The 18,305-nt window shown below is 39.9% G+C and overlaps 1 protein-coding gene across 11 annotated transcripts in view; it reads left to right on the forward strand.

Moving 5' to 3' along the window:
* The window catches only part of LOC126982575 (TWiK family of potassium channels protein 18-like), a 151,370-nt gene that overhangs the window by 32,241 nt on the left and 100,824 nt on the right, over positions 1–18,305 (forward strand). For 2 of the 11 annotated variants that reach the window (XM_050834733.1, XM_050834734.1), the window contains exon 2: positions 3,168–3,210. The exons of the other annotated variants lie outside the window; for them this stretch is intronic. The gene's annotated coding sequence lies outside the window, so the exon portion shown is untranslated. The remainder of the gene's footprint in view (positions 1–3,167; positions 3,211–18,305) is intronic. 11 annotated transcript variants of the gene reach the window in all.

Genomic DNA, 18,305 nt, shown 5'->3' on the forward strand with positions numbered 1-18,305 from the left:
AGCTGTCCCTCTTCTCTCTACCCTCTCTCACTACCATCAACACTGCCCTTCTACTACGGTCCTTCGGCTTTACCTATCGTTCTCTTCTCCACCTTCACCATTTTTCTTTCATTCCTTCCACTTTTTCTCTTTCCCCGTTCACCCCTTCCCTCATCTTCATCCCTTTCCTGTCATCCTACAATTCCTTCCATTATCTGTCACTCCCACTCCCCTTTTTCTTCATCCCACTTTTTCCGTCTATATCACTTTTTCACCCACTTTATTCTTTTCATTGGCCTCGTTTCACCCTTTTCAATTCATCTACTTTCCTGCACTCCTCCTTTATTCTAATATTCCTTCTATCCTCCTCACTTCATTCCTATAACTTTATCTAGTTTCTTTCTACTACCTCTCATCCTTCCCTTTTTCTGTTCCTTACTGCTCTCCTATTTTCTATCTTACATTTGCTCCACTTTCGTCTCCCTCCATTTCTCTCCTCTGACCTGCCTTTCGTTTCCTACCTCACCAGTAAAGTTAATTGTACAGGGCTTAATCTCTCTCTGCCCCCCTCCCCCCACTCCGTCAGTAGAGCAACGACCCCGTGTCTGGTGCAGCGTCAACAACCTCCCCCCGTGCCGTTGACCGACGCACTGAGCTCATCCCTCACGCTGGTTTGCTTATGTCTCTCTCCTCTTGGCAAAACCTAAAAGAACAGACTTCATCGTCAGTCTTTCCCGGCTAAGCGTCAAGTGTTGCGCAGAGCGGTGGCGTCAGCGGCGGCCTGTTTACATTTGTTTTGCTTGCCAATTTTTTTTTTTCACTTTTTTATACTTATTCATTATTTTACTTTAACGACGACAGACAATTAAGCGAGAGAGAATATTGCGTTCCGCGTGAAAAGGTATTGTATTTTAACAGTATTCCTTCAAGTAAAAAAAAATGTTATTGCTTAGAAATAAACATAGCTAGGATAAAAATGGATAGATAGATAGAAAGATAGATAGTTAGATAGATGTATAGACAGAAAGAGAGAGACAAATAGTAGAAGGAAGGGGTCAGAGATGTGTAGAGGTGAAGAAAAGGAGATAAAGGAATGAAATGAAGTAGGTGTGACATAGGGAGGAAAAAAAGGAGAAAAAATAAAGAAGAAAAAAGGAATACAAGAAAAGAAAGAGAAAAAAAAGGAAAGATGAGTGTTACAAGAAAACTTAGAGGGACAATATAAGTCTCTCTCATTTCACACTCTTTCACATATTTTATCCTTTTTGATGGGCCCCACAGTTTCCCTTTAAAATTTCCCTGTTTCCTATTCCTCAGCCCCGACCCAAATACTTCAACCTTTCTCTTCCTATTCTCATCCCTTCCACTGACTCTCCTCTTTGTAATTTTTCCTCATGAATCCTCTTTTATTTTTCCTTCTTTTCTTTGATCCTTCCTTAATATCATGTCGCCAAGAGTCTGACATACAAAAAATACGAACACACACACACACACACACACACACACACACACACACACACACACACTCGTTTCACGCTCCTATAAACACAAACACTATAATATTCATTTTCATCTTTTTTTATCAAACAAATTTTCGAATACAAAAAATATACTCTCTCTCTCTCTCTCTCTCTCTCTCTAACAACACACCTTTGCGGGCCTACATCCTGTCAGGTAGGTTGGGCAATTTCGGAACGCCTGGTTTTAATTTTGCCTCCCTCACCTGCCCTAACACACAGTAATTAGAAGCCGCCCCTCGCCAGGTAACGATACTGATCTACCTGCCCGACGAATAGAGGAAAAGGAAGATTAGCTGTAGTGGTGAAATTATGAGAAAAAGAAGGAAAATATAAAAAAAGTTGAGTACCAGTTTTGTTTTAATTGGATCGTGACACTTGATGCAGCGTGAAACTTTTGGTCAAAACTGAGATATTTTTCATTCATTCCACTCAACTTTTAGAGGGAGGAGGAAGAAGAGGAGGAGGAGGAAGGGAAAGAGGAGGAGACTTTTTCATTCATTCCACCTCAACCTTTAGGGGGAGGAAGAAGAAGAGGAAGAGGAGGAAGGGAACGAAGAGGAGAAAGCAGAATTAGGTTTGAGGATGGAGAAGAAAATAGGAAGCGTGACGAGGCAGTTACAAATAGTAGAAAGATGAAGGAATAAAGAGGAGCTGTAAGGGGAGAAAAGGGAGAAAGTATAAGAGAAGAAATAAGGGTAGATGAAGGGAGGATGTAGATGAATGCACCAAGCAATACAAAGGAATGAAGGAGTGAAGGAATGACAGATAGGAAAAGTAAAGCAAAATATCGGAGGTAATATAAGGGAGGAATTGAGATAAGGGGAGATAATTAAATGAACCAATAACAGATACAGAGAAATGAGGGCATAAATGAATGAGAAATAGGACACAGAGGATAATAAAAGGAGATGAAGGGAGGAACTTAGAAAAGGGGGAGACAAGAGAGTAAATTAACTTATACAAAGGAATGAATGGGTGAAGGAATTTCGTGTGGAAGACTTACGGCATGGAAAAGGGAGAAAGTGAAGAAATGAAAAAAGGATGAAGGGAACCAAAACAAAAGAATAAGGTGAGAAAAGGTTGTAAAGGAGAGGTAAGGCAAGAAAAAGGAGGACATATAAATGAGAAATTGAAAAAAAAGGGAAGATGAAGAAAAAGAACTAACTGTCTGTAGAATCTTATCAATGAGAGACATCCAAATTCTTCTATTATACATTATTTGGGGGATCAATACTAGTGGGCCTTTTTATTTATCTATTTTTATTTTTTTAACTTCCTCCTGTAAAAATAAGGGAAGGCTCCACTTTACTTACTGATCCTTATAAGTGGAGTTAAGTTACCAGCTCCTGACAGAGAGATCAGTGAGTGTAGTGCTGCCCTCTATATGTGTGTGTGTGAGAAAAGTAACATGGCCAGTTATCTAGCAGAATATCCCTTAAAACGTGTCTGTTCTATTTATAAAAAAAAGTTCACAAAGACTTTAATTTCCTACACTTAACAACGTCATACACCAGCAGAAAGAGCATCCATAGTTACCTGCTTCCCACTCAGTCAGAAAATTACCTGCATGATTTGTTACCTCCCCCAAAGCTCAGGTGTTTGTTAAAGGTAAATGCGATGAGTCAAAGTTTACATGAATACTAATATTTCGTCATTTTCTCTCTCCAGGTAATTGCGGAGAGAAGGGTTGACGACCTCTGCGGATCATTAGGTTTGTTTATTGGCAGTTTGCTTAGTGTGTCAAATTCTCTCTCTCGTCTCTCGTCTCTCTCGTCTCTCGTCTCTCTCTCTCTCTCTCAGGTCACAATAATGTTAACTAATAAAAAATACTTCAGAAAAACACTGGAAAACTTTACATATTTTTTTCATGATGGCCTTTTTAACATGTCTTCCTGTAAGCTAATGCTACCTCCTCCTCTACTTCCTTTTCTGTTTCATCCACTCGTGTAATCTACTCTCTTTTTCCTTTCGCTACCAAAATTCCATCCCTTATTTTCCTTCCAATTTCCAAACCTCTTCCTTTCCGTCCCTCATTTATTCCTTTTCCCTTACCCTTAATTATCATCCCTTCAATGCCCTTTCCTTCCCTCACCCTTCCCATCCCTTCCTCTCCTTCCCTTCCCTTCCTTTCCTTTCCTAACTTAACCTAATCCTCCCTTCCTTTTCCTTTCCCTTCCCTTCCCTTCCCTTCCCTTTCTCTCCTTCCCTTCCTTTCTTTCCCTCATTTTCCCTTTCCTTTCCTTTCCTAACTTAACCTAATCTTCCCTTCCTTTTCCTATCCCTTTCCTTCCCTCACGATCTCATTATTATCTTCTCGGAAATTTGCTGTAGTCAACGGTGTAGTCATTTATACGGGGGATAAAACTAAAAGGAACATGGGAAGCTGATTTTTATAGTGGAGTCCCCTTGCTCCCCTCATCCCCTAACTCCCTTCCTCTCCTACTCCTCTTTCCCTTACCCACTTCTCCTCATCCCCTTCCTCCCTTCCTCTCCTACTCCCCCTCATTTCCTCATCCACTTCCTCCCCTCACCCTTTTTCTCAACCCAATCCCTTCCTCCCCTCACCCCTTTCCTAGACCCAACTTCCCCCCTTTCCATTTGCTCCTTGTCTAGCCTCTGCCCCTTCCTGGCCTCACCACCCTTGCCCTGTGAATGCTGCAAAAAATGACCCGTGTAAGAAGAAAATGGGAAGATGACAAGGAAAACGAAAGAAACTGATGATGAACAGGATAAAGAAAATGGATGAAGATGATATATAATGCTCTCTCTCTCTCTCTCTCTCTCTCTCTCTCTCTCTCTCTCTCTCTCTCTCTCTCTCTCTCTCTCTCTCTCAGCAGCAAGGAAACACCCAAGCAAGAGTCGCATATATATAAAAAAAAAACTTTACGTGGTGTTCAATAACTTCTCAAAACACTTTCCTGTCCTTGAGACGTAAAGAAAAACAAACAATGAGTGTAACGGAGGAGAGAGTCGAGGGGAGAAGGAAACTAAGCGAGATGGCAAGGGGGAAGAAAGGTATGCGGAGAGAATAAATAAATGATGTGAAAAGAATAGAAAAAAATAACGAAGAAAGAGAGTGAAGGAGCAATTTGGGTGAAGGGCAAAGAGGGAATAAAAGGAAGGTAGAAGAGGAAATAGTTAAGGGGGAGGGGAAGAAAAATCAACGGAGGAGAAACAGAGCGAAGAAAGTTTGGGTGAAGGGCGCGGAAGGAGTGGAGGGCAGAGGAGTGGAAACTAGAGGAGGTAATGAAGAGGGAGGAGGAACAAAAAAAAAATAGCAACCCGGATAAGTAGACCAAAGGGAGTGTATGGGTGAAGGACAAGGAAAGGATGAGAAGGTAAAAATAGGATGTTAAATATAGACAACGAGAAAAAAGAAACATATGGCGAGAGGTGAGAAGAGCCATAGGAGGGAGGAGGAAGTGACTAAGAGACAGACAGATAGATAGACAGATTGAGGTAGATATAGATAGGCAGATAGACATATAGGTAGATAGATGGTTAAAGATATGGATAGATAGGTATGTAATTAACTGAATAAGGTAGATAAATAGATAGGCATGTATGTAGTTTGTTAGGTATACTGATAGAGAAGGGTGGTTGAAAAAAAACAAGAGAAAGACAATGAAAGGTGAACACAGGTCGAAACAAAACGAAAAAGGGTGAAGGAAAGACAAAGAAAGAAAGACCCATGGCAACAGAAGGAGAAAAGTAAAGAAAGAGACGTGAGCCGAGCAGAAACAGGCAGCAGGTGTGGAAGGCTTGAGAACAGCTTGCATGCCTTACTCTGTGTTTACCCTAGACGCAAGCCATCCAGTCAGTCAGTCAGTCAGTCAGTCAGTCACCCAACCAGTCAGTCATTCAGTCAGTCAGTCAGTCAGTCACCCAACCAGCCAGTCAGTCAGTCAGTCAGTCTGTTCGGGCTAACTGGCTGATATGAAATAAATGACTGACATTGTTGCTATAAAGTTGTTTGCTATGCTGTTTTTGTTGGTGGTGATGTTGGTGGTGATGGTAAAGGTAATGAAGATAGCGAAAGTAGTAGTAGTGGTAGTAGTAGTAGTAGTAGTAGTAGTAGTAGTAGTAGTAGTAGTAACAAAGTGCAGCAGTAATAACAGTAACAACAAAATGAGTTATCTGACAAAAAACGTGCAAGAAAAAATAACAAACATAAAATATATGAAGAAAAACACGACCTCTTTTCGGTCTTGCTGATGTCTGCGCCTGACTCGCCTCACTCTCGCCGGGACAAAGGGCCGATAATGACGCGCTATTTAGTGGCGGAAGCGACCCTAATGGAGCCGATGTTTGGCTGGCCGGGGAACGCCGAAGTCACCCCCTCGACGCCGCCTCCTACACAAGACTCGCGGACACGAAAACGAAAACGAAAACGCAGGAGAGAGAAGTGAGAAGGTTAGGAGGAAGGAAAAGTAATTGTCTCCGTTTTAATCCTTCTTCTTTTTCTCCACTTCTTCTGCTTCCTCTTCTTCACTTGACTCGCGGAAAGGAACGAAAATGAAAAAGATAAAAATGAGGTTAGGAGCAGGAAGGAAAAGTAACTGTCACTTGTTCTAATCCTTTTTTTCTCCTTTTTCTTCTTCTTTTTCTCCTTTTTTTCCTCTTCTTCCTCTTCTTCTTCTTCCTCTTATTGTTTTTCTTCTTCTTCCTCCTCTTCTTCTTCGTCTATCTTCGTTTTAATTTCTTCGTCTTCTTTTCTTCGTCTTCTTTTCTTCGTCTTCTTTTCTTCGTCTTCTTTTCTTTTTCTTCTTCTTCGTCACAGTCTTCTTCTTCTTCTTCGTCAGTCTTCTTCTTCTTCTTCTTCTTCTTATTATTATTATTATTATTATTATTATTATTATTATTATTATTCATCTTCTTATTCTTCATCTTCTTTCTTTCCTTTCTTCTTCCTCCTCTTTCTCCTTATTGCATTTCATTCCTCAGTTGTGAATAAGTAAGAGTTGTAATAGTAGTAGTAGTAGTGGTAGTAGTAGTAGTAGTAGTAGTAGTAGTAGTAGTAGTAGTCATCGTTGTTATTGTTGGTGGGTTTTCTTTTCTTTTCTCTCCTTCGTCGTTTTCTTTTCTTTCCTTTTTTTTCTTTTTTCGGTAAGTGTCGAGGCGGCGGTCAAGTTTAATGGACCAGCGCACGACGAGGTCAAGACTTCCTTCCCGAAGACCCGGAGACGCGAAAAATTGTGTTCTTTGCCTTCAGGAAATAGTATACTCCTCCTACACTTCCTCTTTGTCCTCATATTTTCTCTCTCTTCTTTGTCTTCTTACTTTTTGTCATTTGTTTTTGTTATTTTTCGCTTCCTCCTCCTTTTTCTCATATTACATTTTTTTTTCATTTTCTCTTTATTCTTTTTTCTTCTTCATTTTCTTCTTCTTCCTTCTTCTTATTATTACCCTTTTTCTTCTTCATCTTCTCTTTCTTCCATTGTATTTCTTTAATCACTTCTTCCTTCTTCTTATTCTGTTTCTTCAGTGAGTTCTTTGTTCTTATATTGCTTCGCTTATCTTAACTTCTTATTTTTCATCTTCCTGCTCCTCCTTCGTAAAGTTTCCTATCTTCCATTGTTCACTGTATCATTTTAGCGCGTGTCTTTCTTTTCTCTTCTCTGTTCAGTCTTACACATTCAAGCTTATGTCTCCTCCTTTTATTTCACAAACACTTTCTTCACTGTCCCTTTCCTTATCTGATAAACATTTTGCCATTTTCTTTAGGTTTTCCTTCTCCTTCTTGCTCCTTCGTAAATATTCTTGTTTTATGTCTTTTTTTTTCCTTTTCTTTTGCTCCTTAACTTCTTCATAATCGTTTGTTTGTTTGTTTGTTTGTTTCCTGTTACGTATATCCTTCTTCTCCTGTCTGATTATGTGGCCTCCTCCTCCTCCTCCTCCTCCTCCTCCTCCTCCTCCTCTTTTTTCCTCTCCCTCCTCCTCTCCCAGACGGAGATGAAGACTAATATTCTCTCTCTCTCTCTCTCTCTCTCTCTCTAATGTTGGGTTGCTGAGAGAGAACGAGAAAAAAATAGAAAACAAAGATGGAATGTCTTGGAGGGAAAAAGGTGAAGAGGGAATGATGAGGGGAGGGGAGGAGGAGGAAGGGGAGGAAGGACAAGGATGAATTAATGGAGGAGGGGGGAGAGAGAAGGGGAGTGGAGAGAGAATGATGGAGGAGGGAGTCAAAGGAAGAAATAGAGAGAAGAGAGAAAAAAAGTTGGGAAATATCACCATGTCATCGGTAACACACACACACACACACACACACACACACACACACACACACATACACACACACACATATCTGGTCAACTAAAAGCGACGGTCGAGAAATGCAATCAGAGTGAGTGTTCTTCTTCTTCTTCTTTTTCTTCTTCTTCTTCTTCTTCTTTTTCTTCTTTTTCTTCTTCTCCTCTTTTTTTTCTCCTCCTCCTCCTTCATACCTCGCTAACACCTCCATCTCTCCCTTTCTCCCTTCTCTCTCCTTCCCTCAATACCTCCTCCTTTTCCTCCACGACAGGTGAGGGGTGACAAGTGCTTTGACAGCCAGGTGCTAATTGCAAAAACACACCTGTCCCTGCCCCGCCACCTCACCTTAATGGAATGAGTTGAGATGACGTGATCACCTTTTTGCGGCGCCTCGAGTGGGCTTTTAATATTTTGACTCTTTATTCGTTTTTTTTTTGTTTTTTTTTCATGTGTGTACGAGTTGGTTTCTCTTTATGGTTCATTTTGTTATTGTTGTCTTGTACTTTTTCTTCCTCTTTTTTTTCTTTTTCTTCTTCATCATCATCTTTTTCTACATCTTCTTCATCTTCTCCATCTTCTTCTTGTACTTCTTCATCTTCTACATCTTTTTTATCCTTCTCCTTCTTTTTCTTCTCCTCCTTCTTTTCCCTTTTCCCCTCCTCCTCCTCCTCCTCCTCCTCCTCCTTCATCAATCAATCATATATGTCACTTTGATTTGTTGCTTTAATGCTTATGCTTCCACCCCCCCTACCACCATAGCCACGACCACCCCACCACCACCACCACTGCATCACCCCCACCAGCCAATCACACGACCACTACCCACACCACCATCATCACCATCACCACCACCCTCAACAGCCATTACTATTATTGCTACCACTCCTCTCGCTACCATCCTCGACTTTCCCTCCCCACCAGACAATCGCCAAAACTACCATTATTATCAAACCATTCTTTCCCATTATTTCCTCGATACTACCATTATGTTTCAGTGTAACTATTTGTACTACCACTAACTACTACCACTTCCACTACTACTACTACTACTACTACTATTACCACTAAAAATATTCGTGCGGGAAAAGAATGAGAGGAAGGGATGAAATAATTAGAGGATGGGTGGACATAAGGACGAAAGGAAAAGAAGTAATGAATGAGAGAGAGAGAGAGAGAGAGAGAGAGAGAGAGAGAGAGAGAGAGAGAGAGAGAGAGAGAGAGAGAGAGAGAGAGAGAGAGAGAGAGAGAGAGAGAGAGAGAGAGAGAGAGAGAGAGGAGACTAAGGAAAGGAGAAGAAAAAGAAGGAAGAAACGGGGGAAGGGGTAGGGGAGGAAAGTCTGCTTCAAGTCTAATACAGCTAAGAGCTTCATTGTCTTCTGCCACACACACACACACACACACACACACACACACACACACACACACACACACGTAAATTTCCCGCCCCCTCAAGGTCTCTCCACCCACCTCAAGGCACACTAACAGATCGACACAGACACACCCATCATGTACCCACCCACCTGTTTCTTTCACTCCCTCTCACTCCCTGCTTCCCTCCTTCCTCCATCCATATTTCTTCTTGCTTGTTTGATGTTTCTTTCGTCTCCCTATTCCTTCGTTTTCTTATACACCTCCTCCTCTCTCTGCCTTCCTCTATCCAACCTCTCTCCTTTCCTTTCTTCTCCCTTGCTTCCTCCGTCTATATCTGTGGTTCCCAATGTATTTGCACTCGTGACCCTCTAAGTCTAATATCAGCAGTTTGTTTTACACTTTTTTGACTCACCAGTTTTCAAATATACCCGGCCCTGACGTGCCCTTGAAAGATGCCCTGATGTTCCCTCCCAACACTCACAAACAGAAGCACACAGCACCAACACCAGAATTAGAATATAGAAAACAACCTCGAACCGATATGCTATTAAAATCATTCTCCCGAGCCGTTTCATGCAATTCACGACCCACCACCATATCCTCCGCCGGTTGGGAAATCCTGGTCTATAGTTTTTCTTACTTGTTTTATGTTTCTTTCGTCTTCTTCACATTCCTACATACTCTTATTCTGATACACCTCTTCCCTCCACTTTCTACCTCCTCTCCGCTGTTTTCTCCCCCTTCCAACCTACCTCCTCCCCTCTTCGTCTGTTTATATTTCTTCATTATTTTATGCTTCTTTCGTCTTCTAGGTCTTACTCTTAATTAAGATACACCTCTCCTCCGTTCGTCCCACCTTCCCTCTCTTTCCCCCTTCTCCTTCCGCTGCTTCTCCCCCGGTAAATCAGGCTGGACAGGTTACAAGGCTCGGGCATGCTGTATCGGCGCTAATAGGAACACTTGCGAAGGGAGGTTATCAGGTGTGCTTCCCTATTCACTTGGCTCACTTGCTGGCTGTCTTGTTTGCTGGGTGGACTGGTGATTCTATTAGTGTGTGAGGAAAGGTATTAGAAAGTGGGAAATGTTAAGGAAAGAAAGCGTACTATTATATTTCTTTTTCCCTGTTGTTATTATTATTATTATTATTAGTAGTAGTAGTAGTAGTAGTAGTAGTATCAACATCATTGTCAGGAGGTGAAAAAAATTACCGTTACCGATTATGAAAAATTCTTGAAGTTTCCTAAAATTAGAGTGAACGTTTCTTAATTTTCTTATATCCTCTCATGTTTGGTCTTTGTTTATCGTTTTTCTTATTCCTATCGACTATACATTTTTTTTCTCTCTCTCCTCCTCCTCCTCCTGCTTCGCCTCGCTTCGGTCCCTTGAACTTATGTATATTACGTGGATTTTGTCCATTACTTTCGTTTCTGACAAGTTTATATGCCTCTCTCTCTCTCTCTCTCTCTCTCATATTTTCTTTCGTGTCACTCTCTCACTCGTATCTCCCCCAAATCCACCCTCTTACCTCCGATTCCTCTTATCTCTCTGTCTCTCTCTCTCGCTCTCCATTCCCTTCCTGACGTGGGTGTGCATGGGAGTGAATAGAAGGAAAGGAGGAGGAGGAAGGAAGAGAGAGAGAGAAGGAAAAAGAGGAGAGGATGTAAAACGAGGGACAAAAAAGGAATGGAAGATGAAAGTGAGGGAAGAAGAAACGTGTGTGTGTGTGTGTGTGTGTGTGTGTGTGTGTGTGTGTGTGTGTGTGTGTGTGTGTGTGTGTGTGTGTGTGTGTGTGTGTGTGTGTGTGTGTGTGTGTGTGTGTGTGTGTGTGTGTGTGTGTGTGTGTGTGTCGCCTCCTCACCTTTTCCCAGATACCATTCACCCTCCCACCGTCCTCGGCCGTTAATTAACCTCGACCACCTACACACACACACACACACATACACACAAACACACACACTATTAAGTATCCCTGCAACACTTTCCACGCTTTTTCTTTCCCATTATCACAACAGACAAACACATTTTTCTTCTCTCAAGGCCGGTAATGAAAAAAAAACTCGACAAAGCGCAAAGAAAAAGCCAGAAAACGAAAAAAAAAAAAAAAAAGATAAGACACACTGATTTAAGGACAAGAAATAGCTGGAAGGAAAACACTCTTCTTTAACCCAAACACACCACCACCATCACCAACACCACCACCACCACCAACAACAACAACAACGAGTCTTCTCTATACACCTAACCTACTCCTCCTCCTACTACTAAACCCTCTACAGACTGCATCCTAGAGGTTCCAATACGACTCTTTCTTCGTGTTTCCTGAGGTGTGACACGCGATTGTTTACAGAGGCGAGGCAGCCAAAGAATATGAAGGTGACACTGTACGGGCGAAAGGGGAGATGTCTTTTATATTATGGAAGAGGAGTGGAAGGTATGGAAAGGAAGGGATGGAGAAACTGGATGAAGAGGAGGAACTGAAGGAAGAGAGAGTACTGTGAAGGTTGGGAGGAGAGAATGGAAATGATAGAGGAGAGAGAGAGAGAGAGAGAGAGAGAGAGAGAGAGAGAGAGAGAGAGAGAGAGAGAGAGAGAGAGAGAGAGAGAGAGAGAGAGAGAGAGAGAGAGAGAGAGAGAGAGAGAGATGCCTTATTTCACACAAGAGCCAGACATTCTTTAGGTTCGTGTCATCTTTCTCTCTCTCTCAGCACAAATCAGATAAAACTTGACGTGAAGCAGGTGTGTGAGAGAGAGAGAGAGAGAGAGAGAGAGAGAGAGAGAGAGAGAGAGAGAGAGAGAGAGAGAGAGAGAGAGAGAGAGAGAGAGAGAGAGAGAGAGAGAGAGAGAGAGAGAGAGAGAGAGAGAGAGAGAGAGAGAAGAAAGCCGCTGAATTTAAAGCAAACGAAAATCTTATATATGAACAAGGAAAACAAAATCATTTTAAAGAATACAATGGAAAGGTGAGAACTGTGAAGCAGGGAACACATTTTCTGCTAAAAGAGAGAGAAAGACAGTGAGTGCTTTTAAAAATATCAACAAGGAATAAAAAAATAAATAAAAAATGGTGTTCGTCTTGAAAGGGAGAACGGAAAGGAAAAAGAAGGGAAGAATGAAGACACAGAAAGATAGAAAGAAAGAAGAAACAGAAAGATAAAGAAAGAAAGAAGAAACAGAAAGATTAAGAAAAAAAGAAAAAACAGAAAGATTAAGAAAGAAAGAAGAAACAGAAAGATTAAGAAAGAAAGAAGAAACAGAAAGATTAAGAAAGAAAGAAGAAACAGAAAGATTAAGAAAGAAAGAAGAAACAGAAAGATTAAGAAAGAAAGAAGAAACAGAAAGATTAAGAAAGAAAGAAGAAACAGAAAGATAAAGAAAGAAAGAAGAAACAGAAAGATAAAGAAAGAAAGAAAAAACAGAAAGATAAAGAAAGAAAAAACAGAAAAAAAGAAAAAAAAGAAAGAAGTAACAGAAAAGATAGAGGAAGAAGGAAAGAGAGAAAGAGGAGAAAAGAGAATAAAAATGAAGGAAGGAAGGAAAATAAAAAAAGTAAGAAAGAAAGAAAGAAAAAAGCAAAGAACGGAGACAGAAGAAAATGAAGAAAAAAAGAAAAGAAAACAAAGATTAAGAGGGGAAGACACAAATTCAATAAGATAGAAAGAAGACAGAAGGAAAGAAAGAAATAATAAAACAATAAAATAAAATAAAAATAAAACAAGATGAAAGAAAACTTATAACCCTAATTCGACCACCAAAAACAACAACGAACAAATTATAATAAGAAAAAAAAGAGAAAATATGACAATAAAAAAATAAAAACCCATTAAATATAGACAAAAAAATATAACACGCCACCTTCCCGACTTACATATATTACAATTACTTATACAGAAAAATTTAATCCCTTCCCTTCCCTTCCCTTCCCGTACCGTTAAGAACATATTCAAAACTGCCCTATTTTCGCCTTTAAGCCTCGGGAGGGAAGAATAATACTGCTTTAGGTCCCGGGAGGAGAAACATTGCTAAGGCTTCTTCCAAGGATTAGGAGGAGGGAAGACTGCGAAGAAGAGAGCAAGGGAGAAGAGGTAAAAGAGCAGGGAAGGGAATAGGGGAGGGGAGAGGAAGGGATGGAAGTGGGGGAGGAGGGCAGAGAAGGGAGATGAAAGGCGAGGAAAGGGATGAGGAAAGAGGAATATAATGAGAGAATAGGAGAGAAAATATGAAGATAAGAGATGCAAAATGTGAAAAAAGAAAATATGGAACGGAAAAATTAGTAAAAGTTGAGTAAAGGGAGACGAACGAACGAAAATACGAGAAAGAAAATAGAAGAAACAAAAGGAGATAATGATGTAAGATGGAGACGAAAGGAAGAGAAAGAAAAAAAAAGTATAACAAGATTTAACATACAAGCAGGAGGAGGATATAGTGAAGGAATCGCTTGAGAGAGGAAAGGTAAGAAATAAATATACAGAAATGTCAGTAAAGAAAATCAGTATGATGTACAAATGAGAACAACACAGATAATAAAAGAGAAAGAGAAGGAGAACCTGTGTAGCTATCGAAGGAGGAGAGAGGAGGGGAGGGGGGGAGGGGGGGCACAAGGAAATGGAGGGAGAACGAAAAACAAAGTAAAACGAGAAAATGATTAAATAGAGAGAGGTGGTGACAGACGAAGGAAAATGTAGAACGTGGAAGTGGCGAAAAGGGGAGCAGAGCAGGAAGGGAGACGGCGAGCAGGGATGTGATTTGAATTTTAAATAACGACGAAAGAAAGAAAGGAAAGGAAAAGAAAGCGACATGTTGGCCGGCTTCCCTTTGTGCCATTCTCCAGTTCACCGGGGAGGAAAAGTTAGATTTTGCTCACCCGACACGAGAAATCCATCTTCGAGAGGGAAAAAAACGTACAGCGAGTAATGAGTCAAAAGGAAATGGTAATGGCGGTAATGGATCTCAGACAAAAATACTTAGCAGGAATATTACAGACTAGCTAGAAGGGGAAAATATGAATAAAATGAATACGTCTGAAAATAGATTATATAAGGGACGATAAATGAAAATATATGGCGAGTAAGAGGTCAAAAGGGAAGGGCGGTGATGGATCTCAGACAAAAATACTTAGCAAGAATATTTCAGGCTAACTAGAAGGGGAAAAGTATGAATAAAATTAATACGTCTGAAAACAGAGTATATAAGGGACAATAAATGAAAATGAATGGCGAGTATGAAGTCAAAAGGGAAGGGCAGTAATGGATCTCGAACAAAATACTTAGCAGGAATATGTCAGACTAGCTAGATGGGGAAAATATTAATAAAATGTTTATGTATGAAAACTGAGTGTATATAAGGTACAATATTTCCTGTCTTTTGGCCTCTTATTGTTTCCTTTCATCGGAGCAACGCTTAATGGACTTTTTGTTGTTGTTGTTGTTTTGTTTGATTGCCCTTGAGCTGTCTCCCTTGCTGTAGAAAAAAAATGTATACATATTAAGACAGACAATAAATGCAAATGTATATGTATGAAGAAAGAGTATATATAACGTACAATGAATGAAAAAATATATGTATGAAAGCAGAGTATACATGAGGTACAATAAATATAAATGACGAATAACGTGCTTTGAAACTGGGTTGTTAATAGGTTAGGTTCGGTTATGCTTAGTGAGGTGAGGTTAGGTTAGGCAAGTTTAGTAACATTTTGAAAAGGAACGAGGAAATTCAAGTCACCAGGAATAGAAAAATACATGATTACAGTATATGTTTCAGAACGGCAATTCATGTAAGGAAAACTCCGGCAAAATGGTATCTCGTTAGGTCCATCTGCTTAATGTTGCGACAGTTAAAAAGAACGAGAGAAAGAAATATGAGCAAATAGTTCCCCCATTTTTTATTTTCTGCTTTTCACTTAAACAAAAAAAAATACAAATGACAGGGATATTAACTTATTATTTTCTCTTTATTTGGAAGATTAGGAGAGGAAATGACAGAAGCAAACAGAAGGCAGACCGTCGCAGAGTAAGTGCATTAGGTTTCGAAAAGGGTAAAATATAAAACACATAAAAAAAAGTAAAGATAAAGCAGATAAGTTGAAGTGAGAGACTGAAGACTGATGTTTAGGCAACTTGACAAAGATTAGCAGATAGAGATGAACCAAAAAAAGAGAAAGCGCAATAGATTTCGAAAAGGGAAAGAAATAGATAACGCAGATAAGGTGAAGTGAAAGATATGTACACCAATGATTAAGCAGCTTGAGAGGCAGATTAGCAGATAAGGTGATACAAATGAAAACTAAAGGCAGATATAAGGATAGTGACAAGATAGGAATAGATAGGGAAAAGAAGAATACTGATAAACAGATGATAAGAATGATAATGATAGTGATAAAAAGATAGGGATAAGAAGGATAGTGATAAAAGATAGGGTTAAGGGGTGAATGATAAAGAAGATAGCGTTAAGAACTAGTAATAAAAAGACACGGATAAAAGGATGATAGAAAATGATAATAATGACAGTAATAGAGACAGTGATAAGAATGATTGTGATAAAAAGATAGTACTAAGAAGGATGATTGAAAGATAATGATACAAAGGATAACATAACGTGAGAAATACTACGACTGGTGATTACGCAATTTGAGACAGGTGTTCGCGTATGGGTCTCGGCATTCGGAAAAAGAAATAAATACACAGCAAATAGTATACGTAGTTCTATAATTGAAGCGCACATTAAACAGCAGAATTAAATAGCAAAAGTGAATAGTAAAAGCTATTAGTGAAAGTAGTAATAAAAATGATACGTGCTGGTGAGAAATATTTAGTGGCTGATGATTAAAAAAAAGTGAGACAGACTGACAGATAAATAGCATTACAGAATTAACAAAACTGACAATAGATCTAGATAGACAAACAAACACGCAGGCATATAGAGCGATAGATAAACTGACAGACAGATTTAAAAGAAAGATGAATAGATGGATACATAAACACAGATAGGTAAGTTGGAGAATGAGCACCAAAACAGATAGATAAATAGGAATGAAGATAAGTTAGAAAATATGGACACAGATACAGAAAGGCAGACAAAAGCAGAAACACAGACAGATAGTGGCAGACAGACAGACACAGAGAAACAAACAAACAAAAAAAATTCAAATGTAAGATAAATAAATATAAACAGTTATGGAAATGAATATCAAAATGGACGAAGCGGGCACAGACACAGACAGAAACACAGACAGCAGACTAACAGACATTATATAAGATAAACCCGCCCCCCCCCCCAAAAAAAAAAAAAAAAGAGATTAAACGGTACATGGATTTGATGAGGCGTGAGATAGAGAAAAAAAAAGATAGAGATAGCGACTCAGGAAAAGTGGACCCCCTGCGGCTTCATGGCTGAGAGAGAGAGAGAGAGAGAGAGAGAGAGAGAGAGAGAGAGAGAGAGAGAGAGAGAGAGAGAGAGAGAGAGAGAGTTATTTAAATCAAGTTTAGCGCGCACACACACACACACACACACACAAATCACAAACACTGTCATTTGTAACAATCTGTCAGACATCATCATCCAATACGTCATGTGTGTTTGTGTGTGTGTGTGTGTGTGTGTGGTGTCACATGTAGAGCGTGACAATCAGGACTTCAAAAGCGACTTTCATACATGTGCGAGTGACTGAAGAAGAGTGAGTGAGTGAGTGAGGGAGGGAGGGAGGGTAGGAGGAAGGGAGCGAGTGAGTGAGCGAGTGAGTGAGTGGGTGAGTGAGTGAGGGAATATTAAGGTTGAGAGTGTGGGTGTGGAAGGAGTCTGACTTGATGGCTTGCTTCATACAAACATTTATACATACATACATACATACATACATACATACATACAAACATTTATACATACATACGTACATACATACATACATACATATATACATACATACACTTACATCAACGTATTTGCATAATTTTGCCAGTGACACAAATAAAACAAAAGAACATATATGACGAATCCAAAAAATAATAATGCATAATGAATGTAAATATAAATAATAGTTAAGATAGAAATACATTCATACGATACGCGTAGTCACTCTTATATTACTGTTAATTAATAAAACGACTAAATCAGCTTGCGAGAGAGAGAGAGAGAGAGAGAGAGAGAGAGAGAGAGAGAGAGAGAGAGAGAGAGAGAGAGAGAGAGAGAGAGAGAGAGAGAGAGAGAGTCGGACAACCAATTTTTTTCTTCAACGTATCAAAAAGTTTCCATCCCTCCATCAACTTCACTACCACACACACACACACACACACACACACACTACCAAACACCACACAGAGAGCACATCACGTTTTCCTTCCCAACCCTCATCTTTAGGGCAAACTCTGGCAAACTTACCTGCTGCAATTTAGGTTCCCTTTCATAACAGAGGAGGAAGAGGAGGAGGAGGAGGAGGAGGAGGAGGGATAGAGAAAATAAGTGTTGACAGCCTCTTTCTCAATCTGAATTCCAAAGTTCACCTCTAAGCAATCTCTCTCTCTCTCTCTCTCTCTCTCTCTCTCTCTCTCATGTGTAGTAGTATTTTCTATCGTGTGTGTGTGTGTGTGTGTGTGTGTGTGTGTGTGTGTGTGTGTGTAAACCGATAGCCCAGAGAAGTTCCCCATTAAAAGTTGCATGTTTTCTTTGTTCTTGTCGAGTAAAAATGAGGAAAAGGAGAGAGAGAGAGAGAGAGAGAGAGAGAGAGAGAGAGAGAGAGAGAGAGCGCACAAAGGGAAATTCCATAGTCGTTCGGTAACCATAGTGGGAAAAGAATGAAAAGTGGATAAAACAGAAATAAAGGAAGAAACCAGTTAGGAGTAGAGGAAGGAGAGAGAAGAGGAAAAAGAAATATTGTGAGCTGTGGTAGAGAGAGTAAAGGGGATGAAAGCAGAGAATATACAGCAAATAAATAAAAGGTGTAAATTGCGAAGAGAAACCAGAGATAAAAAAGAGTGAGGGAGAGTGAGGAGAAAAGGCAGGTAAAAAAAACAAAAAGAAAATAGTGCAGGTAGGAAGGAACATAGAGAACACGAAATAGAAACAAAGAGAAATCGAGGAAGAGGAAATGGAAATAAAAATAGGTCGGGAAGAAAAGGAGAGAATAATTGCGCATCTATGCAGGCAAGAGGTAAGAAAGATTGAGATAAATGTGAGAGGAAAACAAAAAGGATGAAAAGGA

This window comes from Eriocheir sinensis, chromosome 51, assembly GCF_024679095.1.
Source record: "Eriocheir sinensis breed Jianghai 21 chromosome 51, ASM2467909v1, whole genome shotgun sequence".
Lineage (NCBI taxonomy): Eukaryota > Metazoa > Arthropoda > Malacostraca > Decapoda > Varunidae > Eriocheir > Eriocheir sinensis.